The 25,171-nt window shown below is 40.1% G+C and overlaps 1 protein-coding gene across 5 annotated transcripts in view; it reads right to left on the reverse strand.

Moving 5' to 3' along the window:
• The window catches only part of R3HCC1L (R3H domain and coiled-coil containing 1 like), a 71,873-nt gene extending 49,306 nt beyond the window's left edge, over positions 1 to 22,567 (reverse strand). For 2 of the 5 annotated variants that reach the window (XM_027528697.1, XM_027528698.1), the window contains exons 1-2: positions 22,481 to 22,567; positions 9,929 to 10,024 (exon numbers count right to left, since the gene is read on the reverse strand). The gene's annotated coding sequence lies outside the window, so the exon portion shown is untranslated. The other 3 variants (XM_027528701.1, XM_027528699.1, XM_027528700.1) reach the window with 3 other exon arrangements.
• Between the last annotated feature and the right edge of the window lie 2,604 nt (positions 22,568 to 25,171).

Genomic DNA, 25,171 nt, shown 5'->3' on the forward strand with positions numbered 1-25,171 from the left:
CAGGTCCCAGTGCTGGCCTGTGGTTAGGGGGAAGGCTAAGTGGGGGGAGGGTGTGGTCCTGTGATAAATCACTGCCCACTCTGCTTACGGGTATTTATCACAGCCCGCTGTCAGGTAAATCACTGGAAAAACACCTCTTCAGTAATTAATGTGAAGTGACGGATAGACAGCCCCTGGGCCCATTAATCAGGAACATCAGCAACCTACTGAGATTATGAATGTCAGGATGCATAAACTGCCGGTGGATCAATAGGCCCAGGAATTCATCCAAGGCTCTCATTTCCGAGGTATCTCCGGTACATTAGGCTCCCTCGACCCTTCCCCCAATCTAAAATGAAGAGCTAAGGCTTCAGAACAAAGAGCAGGAGCAGAGGTCTGAACTGACCACTGCAAGAAAACAGTCAAGAAATCTGGCCACGGCTAGGGAAGCACCAGGACAGGCAAAGTGAGCACAGAGCCATACTGAGCAAGAGGCTCTCAGAAGGCTCGGTGCCCTGGAAAAGCAGGAGAACCAGGAAGACAACAGGTAACAGTCAATACTCAGAGCCTCATAATCCACTTCAGGGGTAGTCCCCTTCTTGCTTCTTATCTTGGACCCATTTTCCTGCCCACATTTACTTTCCTTCCATGTTGGCACCACTAATACAGAGTAGAGAGAAATAAGCAATTTCTGCTCTATAACAAGCTAGGTAAAAAAATGCCAATTTTAGAGAAAAAAGAATCTAGATAAAATAAAATCACTGAATTATCCTTGAATTTAATTTAGCCTCATCCTTCACTGCCATGACAAATGGGGACTTGCCAGCAGAAGTTCCCACAGTGTTTGCTGCCAAGTCGCTTCAGTCGTGCCCGACTCTGTGCGACCCCATAGATGGCAGCCCACCAGGCTCCTCCGTCCCTGGGATTCTCCAGGCAAGAACACTGCAGTGGGGTGCCATTTCCTTCTCCAATGCAGGAAAGTGAAAAGTGAAAGTGAAGTCGCTCAGTTGTGTCTGATTCTTAGCGACCCCGTGGACTGCAGCCCACCAGGCTCCTCCGCCCATGGGAGTTTCCAGGCAAGAACACTGGAGTGGGGTGCCGTTGCCTCCTCCGCCCACAGTGTTTACAACTGAGAAAAAGGTGGTCCTCCTGACTCATTGGCATTTACAAAGCCTTCTGCCAACATACAATATGGGTTAAAGACTAAACTGTGTGGTCAGATTCTAGAGTAATTAAATCAGCTCCTAATTCTATTTCTTCTCCAAGTCAAACAAAAAATTCTCCATCAAAAGAGTCTGCTCAACTTGTAAAACAATACTGGACCTGAAAGAGAATTACTGCTTGCTCATCACCCGAAGTTTAGCCGAATTATGTACAAGAGATTCGGCTGGGCTTCAGCCTCATATTGAATACACTCTAGGCTGGTACTGACGGGAATGAGACTGCTGTGCTTGCCGCCACATCCCGCCAAACCCCAGTGCTGTGCTTTGTGGTCAGACTAAGGCCAGGGCTGCAATTGTTGGTTAGAAAGTGTCTCAGAGTTACAGCTGCCTGTTCCGCTAAATCTCATTTCATCCTACTGATGGATGGATGGACAGATGGCTGCTTGGTGAAAGCAGCATTATCAGGCAGCTTCTATGGAGCCTCTGAATGATGGATAGCCCTCCTTCTACTTTCTCCAAACCACCATCGATCCAAGCCATATTTCAGCGGTCAGAAGCCCAGTAATATTAAGACACACAATCAGGTTAAGTTACTTGCAGTGTAAACCTCTAGAACAGAAATTCTAACACCTTTGCTTTGCTGTCAGGAACCAGGCTGAAAATGTTACAGCCCATTCTTTCTAGCTGCTAACTCAATGAATTCCAACAGTGCAAAGCCCAAAGGGAACAGCTGGGCTCCGTTCCTAGGAGCACTTGAAAAGCTAGCTTGCCTGCCAAATTTTTTACTAGCCAGTTCTGTGAAATGAACTCTGCAGTTATAGTGAGCAGATCTGTGGATTTGTGTATCCAGTGGAATGTGAAGTTATTAGAATCATATAAACTATATACAGTGTGTCAGTGATATCCTCACTAGACTCAAGTATGGGCACCTTGGATACTCCAGGGAGACATGACTACCAACATCAAGGAGAGTGATTAAAACCAGGATGGACTGAAATTTTGTATTTGCACATAATCCTAAAATGCTGTTTCTATCTGGTTTTCCTGGCTGGCTTCTACTCTCTTGTATACATATCAAATCATAAGTACTAATCCTTGCCTGTTTTCACAAGCACACTTCTGCATCCACTTGTCTGTCACCTTCTAGGCACTCATTTCTGCTTGTTTATTTGGACTACATGCCCCCTTTGTTATTTCCATGTTATCATGTGCTCTCAGACTCATACAACTGGACTCTATCAAAGTTATTTCCACTTGTGTGATTAAAGAAATGGACTCTGAATCCAGCTTTATAATACAGATTCCTAGATCCCACGTGCCCTCTATTCTAAGCTCACGTGTTCCCAGATGACTTCTCTAAATGCTTTACTATCAACTATACCCCAAATCAGCTTGGCCTGGCTCCTGGTCCCACCTCTTTTGACTGACTCGCTGCTGCTGTGAGCCAATGCTCAGAGAATTTGTTTGTATTTGTTTTGGGGGTTAGAAAAATGTCTCAATGGAAAGGCAACTGTCATTCTTCTTGCCATAATGGTAGTTTACTTTAAAATTTTAATATTTATGCCTTAACAACACCTATAATTCTATTTCAAGCAAAAAATAGGAAAAATTCTGTGCTATTTTTATAAAAATTAATGTCTTATCAAGAATAGCACTGCCCTTCACATAAACATTGAATAATTTTTACATAATTTTAGAATTACATTATTGAAAGAGATTGTATAGGTAATAATTCAATATCCTAATTTTTCAAATACAGAAACTGAGGATCTGAGGTTGTAATGCACCTGGTTAGATAGATATTAAGCAGTAAAGCAAGGCTGAAACCTAGACTTCAATTAAAAGTATTGTGCTTATTACATTTCTCAGATATCCCACTTTCATCCTTGGGATTTCAGAAGGAATGAGAGAAATGAGGATTGACTGTTATTTGTATGTATGCCTATGTGTTTGCCTATGTGTTTGGGGAGGAAGGAAGCCACAAGTAATTTAAATTTAGCCACTAATACTATTGTGCTCCCCATCAAAGTTGCCAATGGGTCACCTGAGAGTCATTTGCTATCTTAGAGAACAAAATTTGATGAATCCCTGACAATAAGAAACCTCTATCCTTCTCTTCTCCCTTCTTTATCTAGAAGTTTGAAAAGAAAAAAGCAGAAAGATGTCTAATGCAAGTAGAATCAGAAAAGTCAGAGGCTCCATAACTTAAATTAAATGGACAGAGGAGCAATGCGTCCTCTTCATTTCCAAGGACACCACATTCTGGTCAAATACAGAGCACTAGCTAACTGACTGGACTCCACCCTCTGGTGGTCAAAATGGGTCACTGTTGCATTTCCTGATTGTCAAGTTACCTCCATACAAACCTTACAGCCTTACAGATAGCTGAAAAAGACCTTGGAAAATCATGTCATATAAACTCATTTTTAAAATGAGCAAACTGAGGAATTTACTTAAGACTTGGAACTATTTGAGTGGTAACTGAGACAACAACCCCAGATCTCCCATCAACTAAACTAAACTAGTTAGTTAAGCTAACCATCATACCTGCCTTTAACCAATTTTCTACCCAGTATATATATGCAGGATATACTAGCTGAGTAAAGTTTAATCAGGAAGTTAATTGTGCTGCAAAAATAACCACATAATACACATCAAAACCAAATATATTATCCACCCTAAGGCATATCTCCATTAGTGTAAATGATCAGGATGACTTTTCCATCCCATTCCCACAAAAACGTCCTCATACATTAGATGAGAATTCTGCTACAACTACTCTTAGGACCAGACAAAACATTTCTCCTAGGAATTAAAAATAAGGTACCTCCTAAGAAAAAATTATCAGTACTAGGTGAATAATACGGAATGACAGTGCTTTAAACTCTTTCTTATTTCTATATACTCCTTAAGTTCATAGAAAAGCTGTTTTATTTGCATTAAACAAATACATTTTAGAATAATCAATTTTTTTACAAGGCAATCTCAAGTCAACACAAAGATCCTTTCCTTTCGCTAAAAAGTCTTTTTATGGTGTTTCTATTTGGTTAAGAAAGATCTATTAAGAAATAGATTAAGCCAGGGAACAATGACATATTTTTCAAAATCTGCTGCAATGAACCATGTCTAATTATGTTTTCTGTTCCATTAAGGTTTAGGCCCCACAAGCAAAACTGAAGTAGTAGCAGAGCAGTAGAGGAAGAGAAAGAAAAAAATAAACAGCTAACCACTTGATGAGTGCTCATGATGTGACAGGGACTGTGCTCAATATTTTATGTATCGTATTTTCTCATTTGATTCCAGCTACAGTACTATGAGATAGGTATTATGACCTCAGTTTTACCGATGAGAAATCAGAAGCAACTCAAGGTCACATAGCTGTTAAGTGCTGGTTAGGATTTCAAAGTCCCTGCATTTAACCAGTACACTAGACTGCCTGATGATACTCAGCAAGATGGTCTCTCACAATCATCTATTAATTTCATAAATATTAGCAATTTGCTTAGAATCTGTATAAATGCAAAGCAACCAAAAGAGAGTTCAAAGACTGCTGCAGTAAAACAAGAAAATCAACTAGGGTAAGAATGAAAGATTAATGCTTTCATGGCATGACTATTTCCAATAACCTTCCAGACTTAAAAGTGCTGACAATAATAATCTACTACTATCTCTGAAACTTCCTCATTCACCTTGCCTCACCCTCAAAGCCATATGGTTGAAGAACCTAACCAGGTGTCAGGAGAGGAACTCCCTCTCTTCTATTCCCCATAAGAATAATCTCTGTACTTCTTCCTATCTACTCCCACGACCATTTGAAAACATTATCCTTCTCCACCTTTCTCCAGAGGCACATGGGAACAACGAGCAGTGAAACTGATGGCACAGCTCCTAGACTAGAGGAACCTTCAAAGCAGAATGAAGAGCGCACTTTCAAATCTGAATCTAAAGAGAGAAGAAACTTGTACAATAAATACCTCCTGCAAATGGCATTTTCAGATGTAATCTTAAACAGAATATAACAGTCAGTATTTTAATATTAGTCTGCTCCAGACATTTATAGCCTTTGCTTCTGTGCATGCAGCTGAACAAAGATTATAGGCTGCAGAAGTGGAAGAAATATTTCATAAAAAAATCTGAGTATCCAGACAATGAAAGATACAGGAGAGATTATTCCAGCAGGGGTCTTGAGGGCCCCAAAATATGTAAACAAACTATGGCATGAAAAGGTTTTTCTCATAACATAACACAATTCACGTTCCCAACTTATTTTATACTCCACTGGCTACAGCCGCCATGCATCGGCACCAACTGATTTCACGCTTTAGAGGCTGGGAAACAGTCCGCAGCTTAGTCTCTTTCACACTCCACTGATGTGGTAACCCCATCGTTCACCAACTTAGCTGTTCCGAGTCTAATATTTGCACCTACAACTGACCACCGCAGATCAAAGCTTTAATATAACTAAACAATAGCAATATGTAACATAAAGGTATAGCAAGCACTCTGCTTCCTACTCTGTGTATCTATCTGGTGGTAGAGAGGAGAGAAGAAAACACCTTCCTAAAATTTCTTTCCCTCATTACACATCTGGAGGTTGGTCTGTGTTTCTACACTTCTTTGAAATTAGTTCCTTTCCTGGGTCTATCCTGGGTTGCACTGATATCCTATTGAGAATAAGAGTCAGAACGAATAAGGCTTTCAGGGCTGTGCCTTAAATCTGACATGCATTAAGCTTGATCATTTTTCCCCTTTGAAAGTCACTCAGTTGTGTCTGACTCTCTGTGACCCCATGGACTGTAGCCCTCCAGGCTCCTCTTATCCATGGAGTCCTCCAGGCAAGAATACTAGAGTGGGTTGCCATTCCCTTCTCCAGGAGATCCTCCTGACTCAGGGATCAAACCCAGGTCTCTTGCATTGCAGGCGGATTCTTTACCATCTAAGCCACCACAGAAACCCAAGATTCACAAACTAAAGCTAATAAACCACTGAGTAAGTTTTGAAAGCAGAGGCTAATGGGCTTAATCTGTGTCTTATTCATATTGTCTCATTTGACCCCAAGTACATACCAAGAGGTAGGTGCTATTATCTCAATTTTACAGATGAGAAATCTAAAACCAAGTTACTGAAGATCACACAGCTTCCAAGTGTTGGTTAGGATTCCAAAGTCCCTACACTTCACTACTACAGTAGACCAGAATACATGCGTTCTAAAAAAATGGGGTAAACAAAGCATAGTATACTTTCAAAAAAGCAAAAATACCAAAGTGCAATAATAACCAAAGAGAATAATTGTAAAGGTATGTTAGAGATATAGTTACAACTCTTATCTCCTTCCTCCTTGTAGCTGTACTAGCGAGTGTGAAGACCAAATGTGGCTGATCAGAAACTGAGACATCAAAAGAAGCAAGCTTCACTTTAAAACAGGCAAAGAAAAAACATCAGATAATTAATAAATAAAAGACTCTCTTATATGCAGACTGAAAGTTTACTAATTAAGTTTCAAGAACAGCAAACAATTAGCTTACAATACATAAACATCTTCAGAGAACTGCTCCTTTAAGGATCAGGAAACCTGTCGAGAGTGTTACAAAAGGCTTTCAAAGCAGAATAATCTACTGAACAAACATGGTTTGGGTACTAAACTGTATTTTAATCTAATATTTTTATGATACAAAAAGCAAGACAAATGTTAAAAGTCAGTAATAGCTAACAATAGGTAATGGCATTTTCTTGTAGCCAAACATGTTTTAAGTGCACATATTGTACTGAGATTTACGCTGGGACAGTGGAAACCATAAAGCTGGACCACAGGTAAGGACACAGTTTGAAGCCCATGAATAACACAGCCTCCTCTTTAAGTTGTCTCTACCTAATTGGGAAGGTAAGAAATTTTTTTAAAAGGTGTTTTAAGGTAATATAAAATTGACAAATAAAAAGTTGTAAATATTAAAAATCAGAAAAGAGAGCTATCACTTAGGTCTTGGAACAGTTGAAGAAGATAGCATCAAAGGGGAATTGGAAGCTAGTATGTAGACCAGGGACTGAAGGGAGATATTCCAAGTAGAAGGAATGGTCTGAACAATCTGAAGAGGCAGTAATTCAAAAAACCTTATTCTGGAGACAGCTATAGAAACTACTGGAGCCAAAGGGTCAATATAGCAAAGTGTGGAATATTCTGCCAGAAAGAATATTCTGTTTTCAGCCTGGAGGGCCCTCAACACTAGGTTCAGTCATTCAATACCATAAGCAATGGAGAGTCAAGTCTAGACCCTATAGGCAATTGCTGAGAAGTGATACTATTACTGTTGCGTCTAGATCTTCAAACTCCCTTACACCATCTGTTCTTTCATTTACCCTGGCTTTTTTTATTATTACTATTATGTACCATCAGGTAAAGGTGTTGCAATAGCACACAATCTTAATACTGACATTGCTCAACATTACTTGCTTAACCCAATGGCATCAATGAGCAAGCAATAACATTTAACCAAAACCCAGAAACAGGATCAACAGGAGGAATGGGCTCCATAACAGTGTGCCCCAAGTCTAATCCCATACTCATAAACAGACATTACATCTAGGGGAGCAATCAGATACACTTACTTTGTATAACCATTCTCACGATCAGAGAGAGAACTGAACCAAAGTTTGCCCCACGTCACATTCCACTCCACAGTCCAAATATCCAGAAACTTGTGCCTTGCTACCTGGTGAAGATTCCCATAGTTGGCCAAGTGTTTCTGAAACAAATAGCTGGTGATACCTTAGTATGTTGTTTAGTCGCTAAGTCATGTCCAACTCTTCTGCAACCTCATGGGCTGTAGCTTACCAGCCTCCTCTGTCCATGGGATTCCCCAGGCAAGAATACAGGAATGGGTTGCCATTTCCTTCTCCAGGGGATCTTCCCAATCCAGGGATGGAACCAGTGTCTCCTGCACTGCAGGTGGATTCTTTACCACTGAGCCACCAGAGGTATCTAATAAACTAACAAATATCAGGATATACATTTGTCTGAGATAAGAGCTCAATTGTTTTGGATCTAGATATGATAACTGGCCTTACTACCATTGCAACAGTCTCTGGAAAAGGCAAGACCCATCCCCATTCCTTTGATTTTTATAGTTTCATTTCCTAGTATGAAGTGATATTTCTAGTCTCTTCGAAACTTTCCAATCTATCCAACTTCTACTTTTCTCAACAGAACATCTAACCTTACAGTTTTTAAGACAAAATGAAACCATAACTCCTTGAAAGGAAAAGTGAAACACATTTCTACCCCACCGAAACCAATTTCAGCTGTTCATTTCAGTGGTATCAGCAGAGCTCACAAGGAGAATAGCTACTGTTCAAACTACCCACAGAACCTGAGCTGCTCTGCTCTTCTCTCATTTCTCCCCCTCCCCATCTCCTCTGTAACTTATACACAACTGCCTCACTCCGCTGTCCATCCTCCCAAAATGCTGCCCAACAATTTGCAGGCTGTCACAGATTGTCAGCACTGTGTTTGGGGACCTGAGAAGTGCCCCCGTGGGACAGCGCAGTGTTAGTACAGCATTTTCCAGGACACAATGTCAGTCTTTATAGCCAGTCGCAAATTAGTTTCTTCTTAAAAAAAAATAATACTCCTAATAAGACAGGTACAAGGAGATTTTAAATAACCAAGATTAAAACTCACTTGGTTTACTCTCAGACGTGGCCCTTTCAGTCAAGCACAATGAAATCCCATGTCTCTCTCTACTGACACGAGACGTGCACATCATCTAGGAACACCTGAAGTCAGCTTTCTGATGCTAACAGAAGCCAAGAGGCTACCAAAAAAAAAAATCAAAGGAGGATCTTCCTTCCCCTTTTTCCTGTGCCCATGGCTCCTCATTCTTAAATTTTATTTGATAGTACTCTGTTTTGAACTCAGTTCTCAACATCAACATTTGCTTCTATGTCTTGCTGTGCAAACCCATTTAAAAGGAAATTCTGCAAATCACCAATATCATTTCTTTAAAGCTTTAATCCAATTCTTTGCATGTGCTTCAGCAGCACACAAGTACAATTATCTCCTGACAGTGCTATGACTGACCCTCTGAACAAGCCTTCATCCTATATATCCGTCATCCTCTATATCCGTTTCCTGGTTGCCAATGGCTACACATGAGCGTCAGAAGCTGGAACAGACTGAAAAGATTATCACAGGATGTGGGGAAGAGAAACCTCTCACAAAACAGCAGGTCATAGCAACTTAAGTCTTCTTAGAAAAAAAATTTAATTAACAATAAACATCTATAGAGTAACATTTTAAAAATTAACATCAGTTTCACTAGCTATCAATTCGTTTTCATCCATAATTTCTTTGATAGCCTTATTCATTCTGCTTTATCATGGTTTCCCGAGGATTTCACTAATCATATAGTCTTCCCAGTCCATCAGACTCCTCCCCTCACACTGCGTCTTTGCTGCTCCCTATGTGAACTACAGGGAAGCTAGAGCTGGACAGGAAGGATGTTAATTCTCAGTTCTATAGTAGAAAGAGACTGAAAAGAGCAAAGCTAGTAATCCCACTTTGAGAACTAATTCCAATATTTAACAAGCCCCTATTCTCTCTACAACAAACACCAAAATTTAAGAAAGACACATGAACAGAAGCAAGAAGATCCTCAAAAGACCCTGCAAGTCTTTCAGGATACTGCCACTTTCAAACCTGTTACATAGGAGAGTTACCAAGTAAAATGGCACTAAGAACATACAAAACATTAGCAAACAGAGTAAACAGTATTTCTAGTTAACTGACTTACCAAATACGTGGCATTTAATAAAACTCTAGAATGTGCAGACAGGCTGCATCTGAGGCAAATGGTACAAAAGTTCCCTCTGATAGACAGCAGCCTCTCCTGGAAAATAATAATGATGAAAGTTAGTTTTACAAAAATCAGTACTTATCACTTCTTTGATACCTGTTTGTGCCTTTAACTTTTATGATCTCATTTCATGAACACTCTAAGAGTTTCACACAGTGATTTGCCACAGAATGGGCAATAAAAATAAACACACACACAAAAATACTTTTTAGAAATTCAACAACAGAACAGAATAAGGAAATGTCATTTTCTCTCATTCTCAGTCCTCTTGAGAACTAGTCTGAGGAGACAAAACATCTATTAAATGCCATTAAAAACAGAAAGAGAGATGGAGATAAGAAACAAAATAATACAAATGACTGAAACACAAAAAGATGTTCAACTTCTGGTCATTACTATAGTTCTAACTTTTAGGATGGTACATGGTGGCTGTTCAGTAAGAATATGTTGAATGGACAGCTAGCTGGACAAATAAAAAATAAACCATCATCAGTTAACAAAGAAAAAATAAATCACATCAGTTAGCAAAGAAATCCACAATAAATCTACTATTTTATCCATCAGACAAACAAAGATTAAAAAAGTAAGGTCTGTTTTGGTCAGTAAAGACTGAATAGGGCTCCACATTGTTAATGGAGATACATATTTTATTAATATAGAAAGCATTTTAACAATATTTCAAAATCTTTTATATATCAAAGGACCTTTGGATCCAGCAATTCTCCTTCAAAGAATTTATCATAAGGAAATAACTAGACTTCTACAGGACTCTTAAAAACTGAGGGAGAAAAAAAAAGTCTGATAGAAAAATGAACTTAAAAATATACTTCACACAGAAAGATATTAAAATGACTTTTATATATTCTATGAAAAGATTATTAACTGCAAAGTGACAATTAAAACTACATTGAGATACTTTGTTTCTAACTACAAATAGGATAGGAAAAACTAAAAAGCATACCAACATACTCGGATAATTAGTTTATGGGAAAAACTCTCATTCATTGCTGGTGCAAATTCAAACTTGTACAACCTCTCACAGAAAGGGATTGAGCAATATTTAAGAAAACTATATTTGCTTTCAGAGAAGGCAATGGCAACCCACTCCAGTAAACTTTTGACCTAACTATCCTATTTTAGGTATTTACCCAAACATACACTTCCAACATACAAAAATATATATAAACAAGGTTAGTTACTGCAGCACTGCTTATAAATTCAAAACACTGGAAATGGTATGAGAGAATGGTTAAGGTTACCACAACAGAGTAACCAAAAGAGGGAGGAAAAGACAAAGGGAGGATGGGACAGTGAGTGCTATAAATTGATATGGAATGGAGTCCAAAACATATTGAAGTGAAATGTTTAATTTAAAAAAGCAAAGAACAAAAGAGTATCTACAGTATGCTAAATTTTGTGTAAAAAGTTAAGAAATAAAAAAAAATAATAAATGTGTTATCTCCTCATACCTGGGGGGGGAAAACCACCAAAAGGGTAATCCAGAGACTGATGGGATTGATTACCTATAAAGGCTGGGTGAAAACAGGGTGAAAAAGAAAGAAGAAATGGGTGACACTGCTTTGAGTGTATATATATATATAATTCTGACTTTTGGAACCATATTAATGCTTCACATGCTCAAAGATAAGTAAGATCAATTAGGATGGGGAGAAAAACTTAGAATACAACAGAAATGAATTGTATTGCAAATGACTAACATAACTATGTTACAGAAAGAAAGTTGGGGAGAAAACTAACCCAAGTAACTTTTGAATGTGGTTTCTTGCTCAGTGATGTCCAACAGAAAGATAATGGATGCCACATATGTAATTTAAAATCTTCTAGCAGCCATGTTAAAATGGTTAAAATTAACTTTATTTACTTTATCTAATATATCTAAAATATTTCAACATATTATTTAAATATTATTGGGATATTTCACATTTCTTATTTCATATTAAGTTTACAAAATCCAGTACATCTCAATTCATGCAGTTAGTGGCTACTTTATTGACCAGTGGATATTTAGACTATATGCCCATAGGATAAGGAAAACAAATATTGAACTCTACTTCAGTTCAGTTCAGTTCAGTTCAGTCGCTCAGTCGTGTCCGACTCTTTGCAACCCCATGAATCACAGCATGCCAGGCCTCCCTGTCCATAGGAGATGTCTTCTAAGCAGTGGTATGAAACTATTCTCTGGTATTCTAGGACTAGTCCAATAAGTAAAAATGCAAACCATAGGGACAAGTTTCTCACTTTTGGAAGAGGGAGTTATAAATACACAATGAATAAACCCTGTAGTGTTGGACTGGAATCAGAAGTATCAATATAAACTCATTGCTTTCAGAAGACAAAAAAAGATGTATATGAATGTGTATATGAGTGACAAGGGCAAGGCAATAGGAAACAGCAATCAGCTTGCATGGGCTCCCACTGACCAAATCAGTAACAGCATCAAAATAAATAATGAAATAAAGTATTATAAGTAAGTATAAGAGACATGACGGAATTAGAAAATCACCATTTAGGAACCATCATGAAAATGATTCAGGCAGATATACAAAAGTTAGTAAAGGTTCAAGGAGAAGTAGGAAATTTATAAAATCTCAAAGTACCTTTTCAAAGATACCTCAAAATTAAAAACATAATGTCAATGTACTTAATCACTGAACTATACACTTTGGTTAAAATGGTTAAAATGATAAATTTTTATGTATATTTTACCACCAAAGTAATTATAAAAGGAAAAACAGTAACTTTGCACTGGAAAACCTGGCAAATACTACCTTTAAAGGAGTTATCCAAGACCACATTACTAATATTTCAATATCCTGTGCCTCCTGACACAATGCCCTGAGAAGCATAACGTTACTTCTGCGGTAGTCCTGCCAGAAATGGGTAATCTGAAGCCAGTAATGAGAAAACAGCAGATAAACCCAATTTATAAGCATTCTACAAAAGAACTGATGCCTTTGAATTGTGGTGCTGGAGTAGACTCTTGAGAGTCCCCTGGACTTCAATGAGATCAAACCAGTCAATTCTAAAGGAGATTAACCCTGAATATTCATTAGAAGGACTGATGCTAAAGCTGAAGCTCCAATACTTTGGCCACTTGATGCGAAAAGCTGACTCATGGAAAAGACCCTGATATTGGGAAAGATCGAAGGCGAAAGGAGAAGAGGACCACAGAGGATGAGATGGTTAGATAGTATCACTGACTCAATGGACATGAAACTGACCAAACTCCAGGAGACAGTGAAGGACAGGGATGCCTGGCAAGCTGCAGTCCACGGGATGGCAGGGTTGGACACGACTTGGCGACTCAACAATAATAACAGCAAAATAACTGGCCTGGACTCTTCAAAAATGTTAATGTCCTGCAAAAGCAAAGACTGAGGAAACGCTCCAGATTAAAGGAAACTAAAGAGACATGACAATTGAATACACTCCAAGAGCCAGAATTTTCTTTTGCTACAAAACAGTACATTATTGGGATAATGAGTGAAATCTGAATAAGTCTGTGGACTACAGTGTAATATTAAATCAATGTTAATTTCTTGATTTTGATAACTGTAGTATGCTTTCATAAAAGAACGTCCTTGCCTTTAGAAAATATACTCTCAAGTATTTAGGTAAATAGGGATAGGTCTGTATCTTACTCTCAAACAGGGAAAACACTCTCCCTTTATTGTTAGAAGACCTTCATATTTCCAACATTAAAAGAACATAAACATACAAAATATGGAAGCTTTAAGAATAAAAAACTCTAAAGCAAATACTTCTCCATTTAGTGGACAGAGAAAATTCAGTCATTATAATACCAGGAAGATTGTAGGCCTGACCTTACATACAAACTCATTAATGATCAGGAGAGTGCAAATAACACATTTAATTAAATTTGCTCATTTATCTATTTTGGGAAGTACTATTAACAGCATTAACAGCACTGAGAGAGAGTAGGAATATAAAAGGACAGAGATTAAAAACAATGGCCCAAAACAACCAAACTGGAGAGTGAATAGAAGGCTAGGTAAAATTAGAAGCTTAAAAGAATGAAAGAAAGATATCAGACACAATTTTAAGGCAGACTGTTGCTATATGAAGCAATTTTGGCAAACACCAATGCTAAATGAGGAAATATATATATATATATAAATGTATATTATGTATCTATACACATAGCACATACATGCATACATATACATACATACCCATCACCTTTTTCCCTGTAAGAGACTGGTAATCCTAACTAAGTAAGGATTCATGAAGGGAGAACACCCTAAAAACAGAGGACTACTGATGCAGTTTGATAAGAGTAGTTTCATACTCATAGTTTCACAAATACAGAAACTCGATCAAGGATCACCAATGAAGAATTAAACTATCCTAAGCATGGCAACCCACTCCAGTATTTTTGCCTGGAAAATTCATTCCATGGACAAAGAAGCCTGGAGAGCTGCAGTCCATGGGTCGCAGAGTCGAACATGACTGAAGCAGTCTGGCACACACACACAGACTATTAGTTCTGTTATCTACCCTAGATTCTTCAACTAGCTACCCTTGGGTTATCCTTATTTTCCCTCATTTTTCTCTCCAGGCACTGAGCATTCAAAATAGTCTACATTTCCCAACCTCTCCTGCAGGAAGATGTGGCTCTGTGACCAACAGAACATGAGCAAAAGTGGGACATCTAACTTTCAGGAAGTATCCTCAAAGGGAAGAAGATGTGTCCTCTTCCTCCTTTCTGCTGGTTCATATGTGGATGAAGAGGCTGGAACTCCAACAGCCACCTTAGACCAGCAGGCAACTTTGGAAAAGAACAGAATCCACGCACAGTGGTGCAACGACGTGACGCCGTGACAACCACGACTGTCCCAGGCTGCTTCTGGAAGTCGTGACAGTGACAGAAATGAACTTTCATCACGCTTAAGTCTCTATTATTTGACTGCAACCAAATCTTATCCTAATTAATATAACCTCTATACTAATGTACATTCCAGAGTTTCTTCCTTTCTCTAAACAATCTTCCACTGGTCCTTTGCTGGTTTCCTTTTCTGCTTCACACTCTTTTACCATGAATATTCCCCAATATTCTATCCTTGGTCAAACTTCACAGTGAGGAAAATTTGTCTTTTCTGCTCTTCTCCCACTAAATTCACACATTCTAAAAAGCTTCATTCCTACGTGTCTGATCATTTATTTGAGCTCTAATTTTAACTCTAGCTGTCCATTGTTCCATTTGTACAAGATGTAATTAAACAGGAACATAAGTGATTTTTAAAACTAAAAAGATAAATAGACAAAACGGTGATGGCAGCAATAGTAGTTGCTGTGATGGCAATAAACAGCTAACACCGAGCTTTTAAAATATGCCAGGCACCGTTCTAGTAACTAATCCTCATGATAATCCTATGAAGCAGGAAGTATTATCACCATCCTCCTTTTAAAAATGAGGAAATGGAGGCAAGTTAAGGCAAGTTAAGAAACTTATTCAAGATACAGAATTAATGTACTAAAGAGATCATTCAAACCTAGTCTTCCAGAACCCACCCTCTTAACCAGCATGCACTAGCATCTCTTCTCCGAATGTTATCACAGCTTAAGGTTGTTCTCAGCAGTGATTACAGTTATTTAAAAATCCAGCATGGTAATAAATTTAAGGCCTCTGCAGATTAACTTTTAGGGACCGTCAAATATCACTTAGAAATAAATATGGTAAATAAGATGAGTGATCAAGCAAGATAATATTCTTGGGCACAAAAGATATGACCATAAAGTAATGAGACTGGTTTTCTTGTATGGCTCTATTGGTTCTGAAAGCAGTTCCAAAAGACAAATCCAAAGAATATTTATTTGCTAGAATAAATGCATAGTCTTAAGAATGATTACTTTAAAAGGGACAGTATTCATTTATAATAAATTTAATAATGAAGATCTTTACTTTTAAAGTACCAGATTTTTCAACTACCACTCAAACCTACAACTTGTAAAAGCACCTGAACTCAGTATCTTTCTCCCTAGACCTCTAGGAGATCCTTCCTCAATGTCACTATCAAAATGCTACAATACACGTATCTGTCAAACTCAAAACTTTGAGGTATTCCAACTTTCAGCTTTTCTAACCCTACACTTCTTGCTCTTCCTCCACAAGAGCTTTACACCTTCTATGTCTACATTATTCCATGACTGTCCTATTGCCTACCCTAAAGCCACTCCCTACTTGGGGTTACCCCTCTAAGCCACCACAACAATCTTTCTCAAATACTGTTTTCATCATCACTTTCAACAAAAATATCATCTTTAAGGATCAAATCTAAGTTCTTCAGCCCAGCCTTCAGAGCCTTCCATTAATTCTTCATTATCCTTATACACATGTAAACCTAGCAAATCATCTCTCTACTACACATCATCTTCCATTTGTGAAATATTAAAATACCCCTTCTGTCTCATACAGTTCACACACTGCACTTCTTGCTTCTAGCTTCTCACCACTCTATGTGGAATTTTCCTCTGTCCTCTCAATTTGTCATTCTATCACTTCCTTCAAGATCCTCCTCTTCCATAGAGTCCTAATAACCTCAAATAGATACTGCTCTATTTTACATTTAGTAGAATGGGGTGAACTGCAAAGACTGACCAGACTACGTAAGAAAACAGGCATCCCAGAAATAAACGCACACTTAGAGGGTCCTTTAATCCACAATGCTGGAGGCGAGACTACGCAGTGGGGAAAGTGGTCTCTTCAATACATGCTGGTGGGAAAACTGGACACCCACGTGTAAAACAATTTAACTACACCACTTTCTTACACCAAGTAAAAAATAAACTCAAAATGGATGAAAGACTTAAACGTAAGACCTAAAACCATAAAACTGCTAGAAGAAAACACAGGCAGCGCACTCTTTGTCATCAGTCTCAGCAATATTTTTTGGAATCTGTTTCCTTGGGAAGGGGAACAAAACCAAAAATAAACAAATGGAACTACATCAAGCTCAAAAGCTGCTGCAAAGCAAAGGAAACCATCAACAAAATGAAAGGGCAGGCCTCGTTATGTATTGCTTAGGTTGTGAGATTATGGGTTTTGTTGTTCTTTAAACTTTTCTGTATTTTCCAAGTTTTCCACAGTAAGCATGTATTTGATATTTTTTTAAGAAAAAAGTATTTCTAAAAAAGAAACTAATCATTTTATTTAATTTTTTAAAATGAGTTTACCTATGAGGGCTTCCCTGGTGGCTCAGCAGTAAAGACTCCGCCTGCAATGCAGGAGACACGCAGAAGCCGCAGGTTCAATCCCTGAGGCAGGAAGATCCCCTGGAAGAGAAATGGCAACCCACTCGAGGATTTTTGCCTGGGAAATCTCATGGACAGAGAAGCCTGGCAGGCTACAGGCCACAGGGTTGCAAAAGTGTTGGACACGACTTAGCGACTCAACAACCACCAAATGAAGGCAGTTAACAGGCCTGCGGCAAAAGCTGGCTTGGTGTTTGTATTCTGAATATGCAAAATAAAACGAGTGCTTAAGGGAAAATTTTAGTGTAATAAAAACTGTATAAACATGTTACTTGATTTACTACTAATATCTGCAGTTCTTCCCTCTTGGCTAATTACAAATGTCTACAAGAACTCCCCAAATAACAGACAAAAACTCAAAAAACTCACTCAACAAGCTCTTGGCCATGCCCTCCTGGTTCCCTCCTGCAGTCTTTCGCAGTTCCCTCCCTGACATTTCTAAGTCAGCCCTTTGCTCTGCATCTGTTTACCCCTCTTTCTAACTGCCTCAGTCTGACTGTCCCTCCTAAGGGTTTCTGATGTCCCCTCTCTGTCTCTGACTAACCCTCACTCTCTGCTTTTTGTTGGGTACCCTCTTTCTGTCTCAGGGACAAGTTACGCACCCCAGTGTGAGACTTTTCCTCTCTGTCTCTGCCCTTCCGTCAGCCTTTCCCCTAGTCACCTCATTTCCAAGACATTCTTGTTAACTTTTCCCTCTACTCTTTATAAACAAACAGGGTTGGTATTATTAACCCTATTTTACAGATGACAAGAAAAAAACAAACAGGGCTACTGGTATAAACTTCAGAGGGGAATGTTTAAATCCAAGGACTTCCCTTCTCTAATACTCATCTGGCATTCCATGGCAAAGAACCTGAAACAGCCCATATGCAAGCCAGTATTAACACTACACCTATTTTTTCCTAAGAGGCAAATCTCATAATAAGAATACCACACACCATTTGCCCATATTTTTGCCTTAGCACCAAGTTAAACAGTAATGCATTTGTCCATTCTAGAAATTCATATCACTGTATGTACAGGTTAACTCATGTTATTTGGGAACCTCAGAATATTAGACACCAGAATCTGCTGTTTCTAACACTGCTTCTCTGCTTCTCTGTTGTTATCCCTAGTCTAAACCAGCCATGTTTGACATAAAAATAAATAATAATAGAAAATTTTTAAAAAGGGCACAAGGGACAACAGATTAAATAAAACCGAAGAACAAATTTGAAGAATTAAAAAACTAGACAGAAGGCTAGCATGAGACTGCGAAATGGCACAGCACAGACTGTGAGCAATGGGTCCATGTTCTACTGAGAGGAAATATTCTCTCCACACGCAGGTTTACTGCTGCACAGCAATAGCCTGTAACTGCTCTTCTATCGAAACCTCTGACAACTGGAATTCCCCTGTAATTCAATAAACTCTCAGGAGCTCAGGAGTTACCCAGGCTTCATTCATCCTACCGGGCTCATTAACAGAAAACTCTTCATGTTTCCCCCACTAGCTAAGAGCACATTTTCTGGTGGGTGGCATAGTAGAAGTAGGTTCTCTTTTAAGACATAAACATCCTAGTTCCATTTCTTCTCACTTTTCCTGTGGGTGGAATGCCTGCAACCAATACAATTCAACCAAGAAAAACGTCTAAAATATAGTTCAGGTTCAGTTCAGTTCAGTCGCTCAGTCGTGTCCGACTCTTTGCGACCCCATGAATCGCAGCACGCCAGGCCTCCCTGTCCATCACCGACTCCCGGAGTTCACCCAGACTCACGTCCATCGAGTCAGTGATGCCATCCAGCCATCTCATCCTCTGTCGTCCCCTTCTCCTCCTGCCCCCAATCCCTCCCAGCATCAGAGTCTTTTCCAATGAGTCAACTCTTCGCATGAGGTGGCCAAAACACTGGAGTTTCAGCTTTAGCATAGGTCACCAGTTTTACACACAGTGTGAGTGCTAGTCTTGTACTGCAGGTTTATATAATTAAAGATCTACACTTTTACTTTTGACACTAGTTCATTTACTTCTGTCATGTCTAATGAGTGCACAAGTTCCAAATCAACAATACACTAGTCTTCTCGCTCATTCTGGTGGGATATTTTGTAAATGGTGAGCTAATAAGGACAGGGTCACAGATTGAAACACATTAGACAATTAGTTTTGCTATTTTTCAGGGCTCAGTGGGCACAGTCAACAAACTTAACCTTGGCTAAAAAAATTACAGTGATCATGTGAAGCTTTATGAGAGTGAATATATATGTATCACCTAAATTCATGACTATAAGAAAATATAATAACTAAACACAGTAACAATAATACTGTCTTTCACTAACCCTGAAAATGGGTCTATCTTCCAAAAATTTCTTTTAAAGAAAAAAGAACAAAAATGTTTAAAACATAAAGAAAAAAATAATATGTTACAGCACACAAATCAGATTTTAATGGAAATGACTATTGTTATAGTTTATACACAAGTCTGTAGTAAAAAAAAAAAATAATAGTCATCTTGCTGATTCTTAACTACAGGTCAGGGTGAAACTGGTAAAGTGGAGCCAGGGGAAAACACATCAAAAAAGAGAGTAAAGGAAACAGTTCCTAGACATTTGCATCTTCAGACATCAGTCAACACAGCATGTGAAGGAATGAAAAGTAAACATTTCAATTCTTAACTCTAAGACTCTGCTTGGACCAGCAAATCGGTTTTCTCTACCTGACATTCCCTCTTGGTTTCTCTAAACTCTCACTCCTTGTAGATACACACACCCCAGTGCCCCCATAAGCACCTGTCACTAAGTTACCACATTCAGAAACTGAGAGTCACCAAATCTTCTGGCCCCTACCCACTACATGGAACTTTTAGAGTCAAATAGTCTGGCTTTAAAAAAAGGCAGAGAGGGTGGGAAGCCAATAAAAAATTCTCTATAAAACTCTATCCTAGTCAATAGTCTATATCTAAGTCATTAACATAGATAACTGTTCTGCTACAAGCTATAATGTGCAGAAAGACACAAAACTAAATTCTTACTATGGGTTATCAATGAAGCACTAGCCCAATAACACACCCCAACAACAAGAGCATTCTGGAAACTTCTAAACATAAAAAATAGCCTAATATAATCTTTATATAAAATGCAACTGCTTTAAAAAAAAAAAAGCCTGCAATCTGAGCACTTCTTACTGCTTCTTTAAGTTTATGGGTTAAGGATAACTATCCTCACTTACCAACAACAACAAAAAAACTGAATCTTAAGAAAATACGTTACCTAAAATTTCATGACTTTTTACCATCATCATAGTCATCAATTAGAATAGCAACAAAATAATGAGCAAATACTCACTCCAGCACTATTTTATATTCACATCTCATTTAATCCGTATAGACACCTTATCAGGTAAATGCTATCATCTTCATTTCAGAAATTAGTAGACAAGCTTAAAGAGGTGAAATAATTCGCCACAACTCATGAACTGGAAGTCACAGCACCAGGATTTCAACTCAAATTTGTTCAGCTTTATACATTCAACAATTGTACTGCCATCCTTTGGTTTTAGAACCACATTCAAGTATTTTCCAAGCAATGATTTCAGAAATAATACAAGACTACCTACTTACTATACTGCCAAACCCACAAAAAGTTGACTGTAAAATCCTCACTCTTTACAAGGGGAAAGAGAAACAAAGTCACCTGCGGAGTCTCAGACTTAATATACCGCCAAACCCACAAAAAGCTGACTGTAAAATCCTCACTCTTTACAAGGGGAAAGAGAAACAAAGTCACCTGCGGAGTCTCAGACTGAACTGCCGGAATAAAAACTACACAAGAATCCTAGCTGTTTATATTCTGAATTCTAACTATAAGGTAACACAGACTCCTAACACATGTAGCAGGACAGGTAAAAATAACACCAATATTTCTCATTTCAGCTAGTATACATTCAAGTTAGTGACACTGTGATACAATCAGAGCTGGGTTTAGAACAAGTAGTACCTCAAAAGGGCCAACCAGCTGGAGACAAGCTTAGCACTACACATGAGGAGCATGAAGTACTTTCTGGGATACTTGTACACTGTGTAGCACTGAAGAAAGGATGGCTGTAACAAAGCAAGACAGAGCAAGACTGCTCCTAAGTGCGTGCACGCAGCGCTGGTGGGACAGAACAAGCCAAATTCTGGTGGACCTTAAAATCCAGACGAAGTTTAAAACTGACTCCACAGGTGATAGGGCCCTAATGTTACCTCTTCCCCAGGAACACGACATAAGAACATCTATAAGGTTCACACTCGTTTCCAAAGACATTTTTCCCCTATGTATTTATTAACTCATTTGATCTTCATACGGTTCACGATCACGTTTATGATCAAGTTCATAAACACAGAAACACGATTTGAAAATTCAACTGACCTGGGCTGGAGACAGAGAGACAGTGAGATTGTTATATGTGAAACATGCTTTCTCACACATGTCATTTCTAATAAACTGCTCGACACTGGAAGGCAGGAAGGCCAAAGACGATCACCCCCACTTTTCAGATTGGGAAACCCGGGAGGCAATAAACGGGCTACAAAAGATAACAGATCCAGCAAGTGGCAGACCCGAGACTCTACCCAGGACATCAGATTCCAAATCCTGTTCTTCTTCCCTACTCAACTCTGAGAAGAGGCTTTTATTGATAAAGAAAACTTTAAAAAGCGGACTTGGAGTTTTCCGAGGGTGGCCCAAGAAAACCAGGAAGTATACCCTCCCTGGCGAACAGACAGTTCACTCCCAGCTCATAGCCCGGGGGCTCCCAGCCAGCCCAGCGGACTCGCTCCAGAGGCTCAGGGCTCGCGCCCCGAAATCGCCCGAAGCCCCGGGTGGCCCCCGCTGTCCATAGCCTCCTAACCACTGGGGAGAAAAAGGGGTGCCCAAGTCCCCACTCAGTACCTGTTGAAACACAGGAAAGGAACTGCCCCTTCGCAGAGAGTATCTGAGGAGAGCACCCAAAGCAAGCACGGAGCCCAGAGAAGGAAAAAGGGTTCTGAGACCGTCCCCCGCAACCCAGGGCCCGCAAGGGTCGAAGGGCGGGAGCCGGCCACGCGTCACGTGAGAAGAAAAATACCGGTAACGAAAGGGGAAAGCAAGCTTGTCCCAAGACTTGAGGGAGACGTGGAAGCCACGAGCCCCAGGCTGGAGTGCGAAGGGAGGGAGGGACAGGTACGCGAAGCAACTCGTTACCCGGGGCGCCTTAGCTGTCCGCATCCGCCGCCTCCTCCAAGCTCTAGCTCTTCCGCTCGAGCCTCCGAGACGTGCGCCAGGCCTCGGCTCCGCCCCCCCAGCGCAGCGCGGCCTTCTGGGGACTGTAGTCTCCTCGAGGCCGGCCTGCGTAGGCGGCCTCCGGGTCACGTGGCGGGGAAGAGTAGGCAGAAGAGCGCAGCCCCCGCGATGTGTGGGGTGCTGTCCGCTCACTCTTCCCCTTCCCTCTCAGCTATAAAGGGGTCAGAGCTCCTAACGTCCCTCACAGACGTACCATCCCTCCTCTTCACAGCAAAGCTTCTTGAAAAAGGTAGTCTGAACTCGCTGTCGCCACTTCCTCCTTCTCCTCTGCCCGGCGGCTTCTGCCCCGAAAGAAAGTGCCCTTGTCACCATCATTCACTGAAGGTAGTTTCAAGTTACTGCTGCTAAGTCGCTTCAGTCGTGTCCGACTCTGTGAGACCCCATAGACTGCAGCCCACCAGGCTCCCCCGTCCCTGGGATTCTCCAGGCAAGAACACTGGAGTGGGTTGCCATTTCCTTCTCCAGTGCATGAAAGTGAAAAGTGAAAGTGAAGTCGCTCAGTCATGTCTGACTCTTCGCGACCCCATGGACTGCAGCGTACCAGGCTCCTCCATCCATGGGATTTTCCAGGCAAGAGTACTGGAGTGGGGTGCTATTGCCTTCTAGCTTTAAGCACCATTTGATGCTGCTGGACATTATCACTTATTTTATAACTATCTTCAGGTTTTCCTTCTTCCTCTCTGGTCATTCTTCTCCGTCTCCTTCAAGAATTCTTTTTCTAACCTGCTTCTTAAATATCAGAGTTCTTGGAGAACACTAATATTTAAGTCTCCCTTTGGGCTTCCCTGGTGACTCAGATGGTAGAGCCTGCCTGCAATACAGAAGACTGAGGTGCAATCCCTGGGTTGAGAAGATCCGCCGGAGAAGGAAATGGCCACCCACTCCAGTATTCTTGACCTGGGAAATCCCGCGGACAGAAAAGCTTGGCGGGCTCCATTGGGTCGCAAAGAGTTGGACACAATTGAGCAACTAATATTTTCACGTCCAACAAGCACCTCAAATGTAGCAACTTTAAAAGTGACTCTTCCTCCTCCCTGTTCACTAACACTCACTTCAACCTTCAACTTAGATTCCTCTGTCTCACTTCTTCCACTGGGTCCAAATGGGCACCAGATTGTGTAGATTCTATGTCCTGAGCATCTCTTGAATCTGTTTCCTCTTCACACCCACCGCCAGAGATTTAAATCAGACCCGTCTCATTTTTTACCTGGTTACAGCGTGGGCTTCCTTACTGGGCCCAGCACTTCAGCACCTCTGCAAGTTCCTCCCAACTGCCATCAGCACCTCTGTGGGTTCCTCCCCACTGCCATCAGGCCTATTTATATAACCAGAAAAATTTAATCACATCACACTTTTGGTTAAACCAATTAAAGGATCCACTTGATTGGCTTTGAGAAGAGAAAAGGAAGGGTATCTCTTGAGTGATTTTTACAAAACATGGAGGCCAGGCCCACTAAGTCTCTATCCTTATACCAGTAAAATTAAATCATGTCACACTTGGGAGCTTCCTTGGTGGCTTAGATGGTAAAGCGTCTGCCTACAACGAGGGAGACCCGGGTTCAATCCCTGGGTTGGGAAGATCCTCTGGAGAAGGAAATGGCAACGCACTCCAGTATTCTTGCCTGGAGAATCCCATGGACGGAGGAGCCTGATAGGCTACAGTCCATGGGGTCACAAAGAGTGACGCGACTGAGCGACTTCACTTTCACTTCCACACTTGGTTAAACCATTTAAAGGATCCACTTGATTGGTTTTGGAAGGAGAAATGGAAGTGAATTTCTTGAGTGGTTTTTACAAAACATGGCCACCTGCCTTACTACTTTCTCTACATCCTTGTGGTTCAGAGGTTCAGGGAAGAGAGACTTATAGATCTTATTTCAGGGTAAGTGGACATAAGCATGTTTTAAACGTTCCCCAGGTGATGCAGTCTTTCAACAAGATTGTATTTTGTTGACTGCTCTGTAGGAGGCTTTGTGCCGGATACTAAGAAAATAATAGTAAACAAGATAGTCCCTGCCCTTGTGGAGTTTACAGTCTCTAGGAAGAGACAGACGTTAATCAAATGATTCCATACCAGAAAAAAATGAAACCCACAAAAACAAAACCCCACAATTACTGGTTGTGAATTATGCAGGAATTATTATTCAGGGAAAGTGATCAATTCCTTTCTCTTTCCCTCTGCCCCCTATTCTATGCTGTGAATCAGCGTAACTCTTCAGCCTATCAAACACGGCCTGGCAGAAGCTAATCTTCCTCCACGCCCTCCTACATACTTTTAGACTTATGGAACTGCTGAGTTGCATAAATTGTTCCTCTGTTTGCAAAACTCTTACCTTTCTCCCTTGACTAACTTCTACCCAGTCTTACTCTACTTCGCTGCATTCAAAGCAAACCCAGTAGAATTCTGGCCACAAGGAAACCCTTTCTGAGGCTTGAACTAATCAAGTGGTAACTCCTGGACAACCAGAAATGAGCTGAGTTAGAGAAACCAGGAACAGTTGAACATGGGCTACTGGGAACAGGGCTCTGTTAGCTATTTTTGGAGTTAAAAGGCCTGAACCAACATACCCAGCCTTCAAAATACAAATCAAG

The sequence above is a fragment of the Bos indicus x Bos taurus genome, chromosome 26, assembly GCF_003369695.1.
Source record: "Bos indicus x Bos taurus breed Angus x Brahman F1 hybrid chromosome 26, Bos_hybrid_MaternalHap_v2.0, whole genome shotgun sequence".
Classification (NCBI taxonomy): domain Eukaryota; kingdom Metazoa; phylum Chordata; class Mammalia; order Artiodactyla; family Bovidae; genus Bos; species Bos indicus x Bos taurus.